Source organism: Salvelinus sp. IW2-2015, unplaced genomic scaffold (assembly GCF_002910315.2).
Source record: "Salvelinus sp. IW2-2015 unplaced genomic scaffold, ASM291031v2 Un_scaffold2460, whole genome shotgun sequence".
NCBI lineage: Eukaryota > Metazoa > Chordata > Actinopteri > Salmoniformes > Salmonidae > Salvelinus > Salvelinus sp. IW2-2015.
The window spans coordinates 92,731-99,077 of record NW_019943778.1 but is presented as its reverse complement, the minus strand read 5'-3'; the positions used below and the strand labels follow the sequence as shown (position 1 = coordinate 99,077).

Sequence of the window (6,347 nt, the reverse complement as noted above, 5' to 3'; positions counted from 1 at the left end):
ACCCTGACCTGTTTACCAGACGTGTTAACTTGTCCCAGATAGTGGAGTAGCTGGAACCCTGACCTGTTTACCAGACGTGTTAATTTTAGAATTTTATATTATCAAATAAATAAGCATCACCTCAGAAAATGACAATCAAATAATTTATATGACACAAAATATATTTATTACAAAAAATTTAGTAATAACATTTTTATTTTTTTTATTTTTTTTACATTGTACATCACCAACAGATAGAGCACTTGGTGTATGGAGTCAAAGACAGGTTTGATTTCAAAAAGCATGTCTTCATAGGATTGTCTGCATTTCTACCTTTCCTAGACTACAACATACCAGGCACTTAACAGAATGTATTGAGCTGAATGTGAAGCACTAGTATCATGTAAAACAATTACGCTGCACCATAACACAAAACAGGAAAAAGAACAGAGCTGATTTGATGAGACTGAACACGAACAACTTGTGTACGTTACTTGCCTTTGGGATAGGACTAAAGCATGTATATGATTACAGGCTGGTGGCGGTGGTGTAATGGTGTGGAGAATGTTTTTCCTGCCACACGTTAAGGTCCCTTGATACCAATTAAGCTACGTTTCCATCCCTCGAAGAATTCAGGATGTTCTGGAGGCAAAGGGGAGTCTGACCCGGGACTCCCCTTTAAAACCCCTATACAAATACAGCAGATCCAGATCCCTGAAAGTGTTGCCTACTACCGTGTCTTAATGTAAACTGTAATGTATTTTTAGTTGTGTGTATGGACTCCAGGAAGAATACCTGTTGCCATGGTGATCTGAATAAAGGTAGTTAAAGTAGGCCTAATAATGAGAACAGTTGAAACTAGTATGGTAGAGACAGAGAGAGAGACAGACAGAGACAGAGAAAGACAGAGAGAGAGACAGACAGAGACAGACAGAGAGAGAGACAGACAGAGAGAGAGAGAGAAAGAGACAGACAGAGAGACAGACAGACAGACAGAGACAGAGAGAAAGAGACAGACAGAGAGAGACTCAAGGCAGTATAAAGACTAAATGTTTAACTATCATGTAAAGTTGAATAAGAGTCAGGTTCATTGGTAACAGTTCATTGAAGGTGAACATATAATAACTTAACATTTATGTCCAAAACAGACCCCCAAATATTCCATTTGTCATCAGATATCAATCAACACCTCTTCCCATCAATATGTAACAATTACTTTGCAGCTGAGTGGAAAAATATCACAGTAAACAATAGTAAAAATAAATAAAAGAAAAGAAAGTTAACGCAACAGTTAATCAGGGTTGAGATCAATTCCATTACAATTCCTGTCAATTCAGAAAGTAAACCAAATTCCACATTTTCCTGATTGAAAAGCATTGAAGAGAATTGGAACGTCAGTGTGCTTCCTGTATTGACTGGCATTAACCCTGACGCTAGTGCCAGGAGAATGCCCATTGGGCAACCTTCTATGGAGGTCAACATTAGAGCCGAGCCATTGGCTGCTGGTGGTGACAGAGCAATCAAGCAATTCTATTAAACCTGCCGAACAGACATGTGCTCATCCAGCAGGTAAGGCAACAGTGGTGGCGTTCCTGGAGCGATTCATATTCCTGTCAAACGTATGCAGACGGGCCAGGCTACCTGTCTACCAATCTGTCTACTATACAGGCTACCAATCTGTCTACTATACAGGCTACCAATCTGTCTACTACTACTATCTAGCTATGAAACAGGATCCTGTCTACTATACAGTTTACCAATCTGTCTACTATAACAGTCTACCAATCTGTCTCTATACAGGTTACATCTGTCTATCTAACAGGCTACCTATCTAGCTCTGACAGGCTACCTGTCTACTATCAGGTTATACAATCTGTTTATTACAGGCTACCAATCTTCTACTCTACAGGCTACCAATCTAGCTACTCTACAGGCTCTAAGCTATGAACAGCTACCGTCTACTATACAGTACTACCTGTACTGTACAGGCTACCTGTCTACTATACAGGCTACCAATTATGTACTACAGGTTATACAAATCTACAGGCTACCTGTCTACTATTAGTCTACCTAGTCTAGCTACCTACCTACAGGCTACCTATCTGGCTACTTCTACAGGCTCACTAATCTGGTACTTACAGGCTACCTATCTGTCTACTCTACTACGGCTACCTATCTGGCTACTTCTGTACATGCTAGCACACCGCACCAATGGAGTGAGGAGATAAAAGTATAAAGGTGTAGTCCTGATGGACGGACGTTTTTTTGTTTAAGAGCTTAAGTCTAAGTGCGAGTCTGGCTTTGGGTAAGAGCAGTCCGTGGGTTTAAGTGCTAGTTTGACCTTCAGGCCACCACGTAGCAATCAGGATGGATCCAGGAGCTCCAGCAAAGCCCGACTGATCCGAAGTAGCTGACACAAAAAAAAAAACCCACGTGTTATTTTAGTTTACTGCAGATCTCTCACCTTCTCACGGTGTTTGATATACAAACTGAGCAGATATACAGTGGTCAAGAGGACATGTTGTTCTGTACCATCGCTTTCTTTTTGTCTCATAGATTGATCAAGGAAGAGCTTACTTTGTCTACGTATTGATCAAGGAAGAGTTTACTTTGTCTCAACGATTGATAAAGGAAGAGCTTTACTTTGTCTCAACGATTGATCAAGGAAGAGCTTTACTTTGTCTCAACGATTGATCAAGGAGAGCTTTACATTTGTCTCAGGATGATCAAAAGGAAGAGCTTTACTTTGTCTCAAGGATTGATCAAGAGGAAGAGCTTTACTTTGTCTCAAGGATTGTCAAGGAAGAGCTTTACTTTGTCTCAAGGATTGATCAAGGAAGAGCTTTACTTTGTCTCAAGGATTGATCAAGGAGAAGAGCTTTACTTTGTTCTCAAGGATTGATCAAGGAAGAGCTTTACTTTGTCTCAAGGATTGATCAAGGAAGAGCTTTACTTTTGTCTACAGGATTGATCAAGGAAGAGCTTAACTTTGTCCAAGGTTTGATCAAGGAAGGTTTCTTTGTCTCAAGGATTGATCAAGGAAGAGCTTTACTTTGTCTCAAGGATTGATCAAGGAAGAGCTTTACTTTGTCTCAAGGATTGATCAAGGAAGAGCTTTACTATCTCAAGGATTGATCAAGGAAGAGCTTTACTTTGTCTCAAGGATTGATCTAGGAAGAGCTTTACTTTGTCTCAAGGATTGATCTAGGAAGAGCTTAACCTGGTCTTACTCTGTTACTTTAGTCCCTCTTCCCATGGTGTTTGATGTACATTTTCCAGTATGTTTATCTACAGTGGCCTTCAGAAAGTCTTCACACCCCTGGACATTTTTCTACATGTTGTTATGTTACAGACAGAATTTAAAATGGATTCAATTGAGATGTTGTGTCACAATACCCCATAATGTCAAAGTGGAATTATGTATGTAGATTTTTTTTTAAATACAAATTAATAAAAAATGAAAACCTGAAATGTCTTGAGTCAATAAGTATTCAACCCCTTTGTTATGGCAAGCCTAAATAAAATGTGCTTAACAAGTCACATAATAAGTGGCATGGACTGTCTGCAATAAGTGTTGAGTATGGTGAAGTTATTAATTGTATCAATACACCCAGTCACTACAAAAGATACAGGTGTCCTTCCTAACTCAGTTACCGGAGAGGAAGGAAACCGCTCTGGGATTTCACCATGAGGCTAATGGTGATTTTAAAACAGAGTTAATGACTGTGATATAGGAGAAAACTGAGGATGGATCAACTACATTGTAATTACTCCACAATACTAACCTAAATGACAGAGAGAAAAGGAAACCTGTATAGAATACAACATATTCTAAAACATGCATCCTTTTTGCAACAAGACACTAAAGTAAAACTGCAAAACATTTGGCAAAGAAATGTACTTTGTGTCCTGAATATAAAGCGTTATGTTTGGGGCAAATCAAAAACAACACTTAGTACCACTCAATATTTTCAAACATAGTGGTTGCTGCTATGAAAAGCCAACAGACATTTACTCCTGAGGTGCTGACCTGTTGCACCCTCTAAAACCACTGATTATTATTTGACCCTGCTGGTCATCTATGAACGTTTGAACATCTTGAAGAACGATCTGGCCTTAATGGCCATGTACTCTTATAAATCTCCACACGGCACAGCCAATAGAGGACCGGCCACCCCTCAGAGCTTGGTTCCTCTATAGGTTTCTTCCTAGATTCCTGCCTTTCAAGGGAGTTTTTCCAAACCACTGTGCTTCTACACTTCTTTGGAGTTTAAGGCTGGGTTTCTGTGTAAGCACTTTGTGACATCTGCTGATGTAAAAAGGGCTTTATAAATACATTTGATTGATTATGTTATGGGTATCCTTGTCATCGACAAGGATTGGGGAGTTTATTTTAGGATAAAAAGAGACGGTATAGAGCTAAGCACAGCCAAAATCCTGGAGGAAAACCTGGTTCAGTCTGTTTTCAAACCAGACATTAGGAGAGAAATTCAGCTTTCAGCAGGACAATAACCTAAAACACAAGGTCAAATATACACTGGAGTTGCTTACCAAGATGACATTGAATGTTCCTGAGTGGCCTAATTACAGTTTTGACTTAAAATCAGCTTGAAAATATATGGCAAGACTTGAAAATGGCTGTCTAGCAATGATCAACAACCAATTTTTAAAAGAATAATGTGCAAATACTGTACAATCCAGGTGTGCAAAGCTCTTAAGAGACTTATCCAGAAAGACTCACAGCTTTAGTTGCTGCCAAAAGTGATTCTAAAATGTATTGACGCAGGGGGTTGAATACTGATGTAATCAAGATATTAGTGTTATATTTTACATTGTTTTACAAATGTTCACATTTTTCTTCACCTTTGACAGAGTATTTTGTGTAAAAATGATTATTAAATCACCTTGTAACTTAACAAAAATGTGGAAAAAGTCAAGATGTGTGAATATTTTCTGAAGGTACTGTACAGACTGAACCAAGCAGATACATCGTCAAGGGAATTAAAAAAATATTATTCTACTCCATCACTAGGGCTTTACTTCAGGTTGACTGAATACCTTACCTTGTGTCTGAGGAACAGGGCTTTCAGACCAGTAGACAGTCTTACCTCGTGTCTGAGGAACAGGGCTTTCAGACCAGTTAGACAGTTTACCTCGTGGTCTGAGGAACATGGGCTTTCAGCCAGTAGATTCAGTCTGTTTATCCTTCGTGTCTGAGGAACGGGCTTTCAGTACCTGAGTATGACAGTCCCTTACCTCGTGTCTGGAGGATACATGTGGCTTCATATTTCAGTAAGTCGTTCCGCTAGGTTCAGGGTTCAGCCAGTACGTATACCTCGTGTCTGAGGAACAGGCTTTCAGACAGTAGACAGTCTTACCTCGTGTCTGAGGAACAGGGCTTTCAGACCAGTAGACAGTCTTTACCTCGTGTCTAGAGGAACAGGGCTTTCAGACCAGTAGAACGTCTTACCTCGTGTCTGAGGAACAGGGCTTTCAGACCCAGTAGACAGTCTTACTCGTGTCTGAGGAACAGGGCTTTCAGACCATAGTAGACAGTCTTACCTGTGTCTGAGGAACAGGCTTTCAGACCCAGTAGACAGTCTTACCTCGTGTCTAGAGGGCTTTCAAGCCAGTAGACAGTCTTACCTCGTGTCTGAGGAACAGGCGCTTTCCCAGACCAGTAGACGTCTACCTCGGTCTGAGGAACAGGGCTTTCAGACAGTAGACAGTCTTACCTCGTGTCTGAGGAACAGGGCTTTCAGACCAGAGACAGTCTTACCTCGTTCGTACTGAGGAACAGGGCTTCTCAAGACCAGTGAGACGTTTACTTGTGTCTGAGGAACAGGGCTTTCAGACCGTATCAGTCTACCTCGTATCTGAAGAACGGACTTCAGCCAGTAGATAGTCTTACCTCGGTGTCTGAGGAACAGGGCTTTCAGACCAGTAGTATATCTTACCTCTGTCTGAGGAGCAGGGCTTTCAGACCAGTAGCAGAGTCTTACCTCGTGTCTGAGGAACAGGGCTTTCAGACCAGTAGACAGTCTTACCTCGTGTCTGAGGAACAGGCTTTCAGACATAGATAGTCCTTACCTCGTGTCTGAGGACAGGGTTTCAGACCAGTAGTAGTTTACCTCGTGTCTGAGGAACAGGGCTTTCAGACCATATATAGTCTTACTCGTGTCTGAGGAACAGGGCTTTCAGACCAGTAGTAGTCTTACTGCGTGTCTGAGAACAGGGCTTTCAGACCAAGTAGACAGTCTTACCGTCGTGTTCTGAGGAACAGGGCTTTCAGACCAGTAGACAGTCTTACCTCGTGTCTGAGGAACAGGGCTTCTCGACCAGTAGATAGTCTTACCTCGTGTCTGAGG

The 6,347-nt window shown here is 41.1% G+C and overlaps 1 long non-coding RNA gene across 1 annotated transcript; it reads right to left on the bottom strand.

Annotated features, from left to right (window-relative positions):
* Window positions 1-894: 894 nt before the first annotated feature.
* Window positions 895-2,548, bottom strand: LOC139025280 (uncharacterized). Its single transcript, XR_011476799.1, has 3 exons — window positions 2,115-2,548; window positions 1,882-1,906; window positions 895-1,648 (listed from the first exon to the last, which is right to left on the bottom strand). It is a non-coding gene; the product is annotated as an uncharacterized lncRNA (long non-coding RNA).
* Between the last annotated feature and the right edge of the window lie 3,799 nt (window positions 2,549-6,347).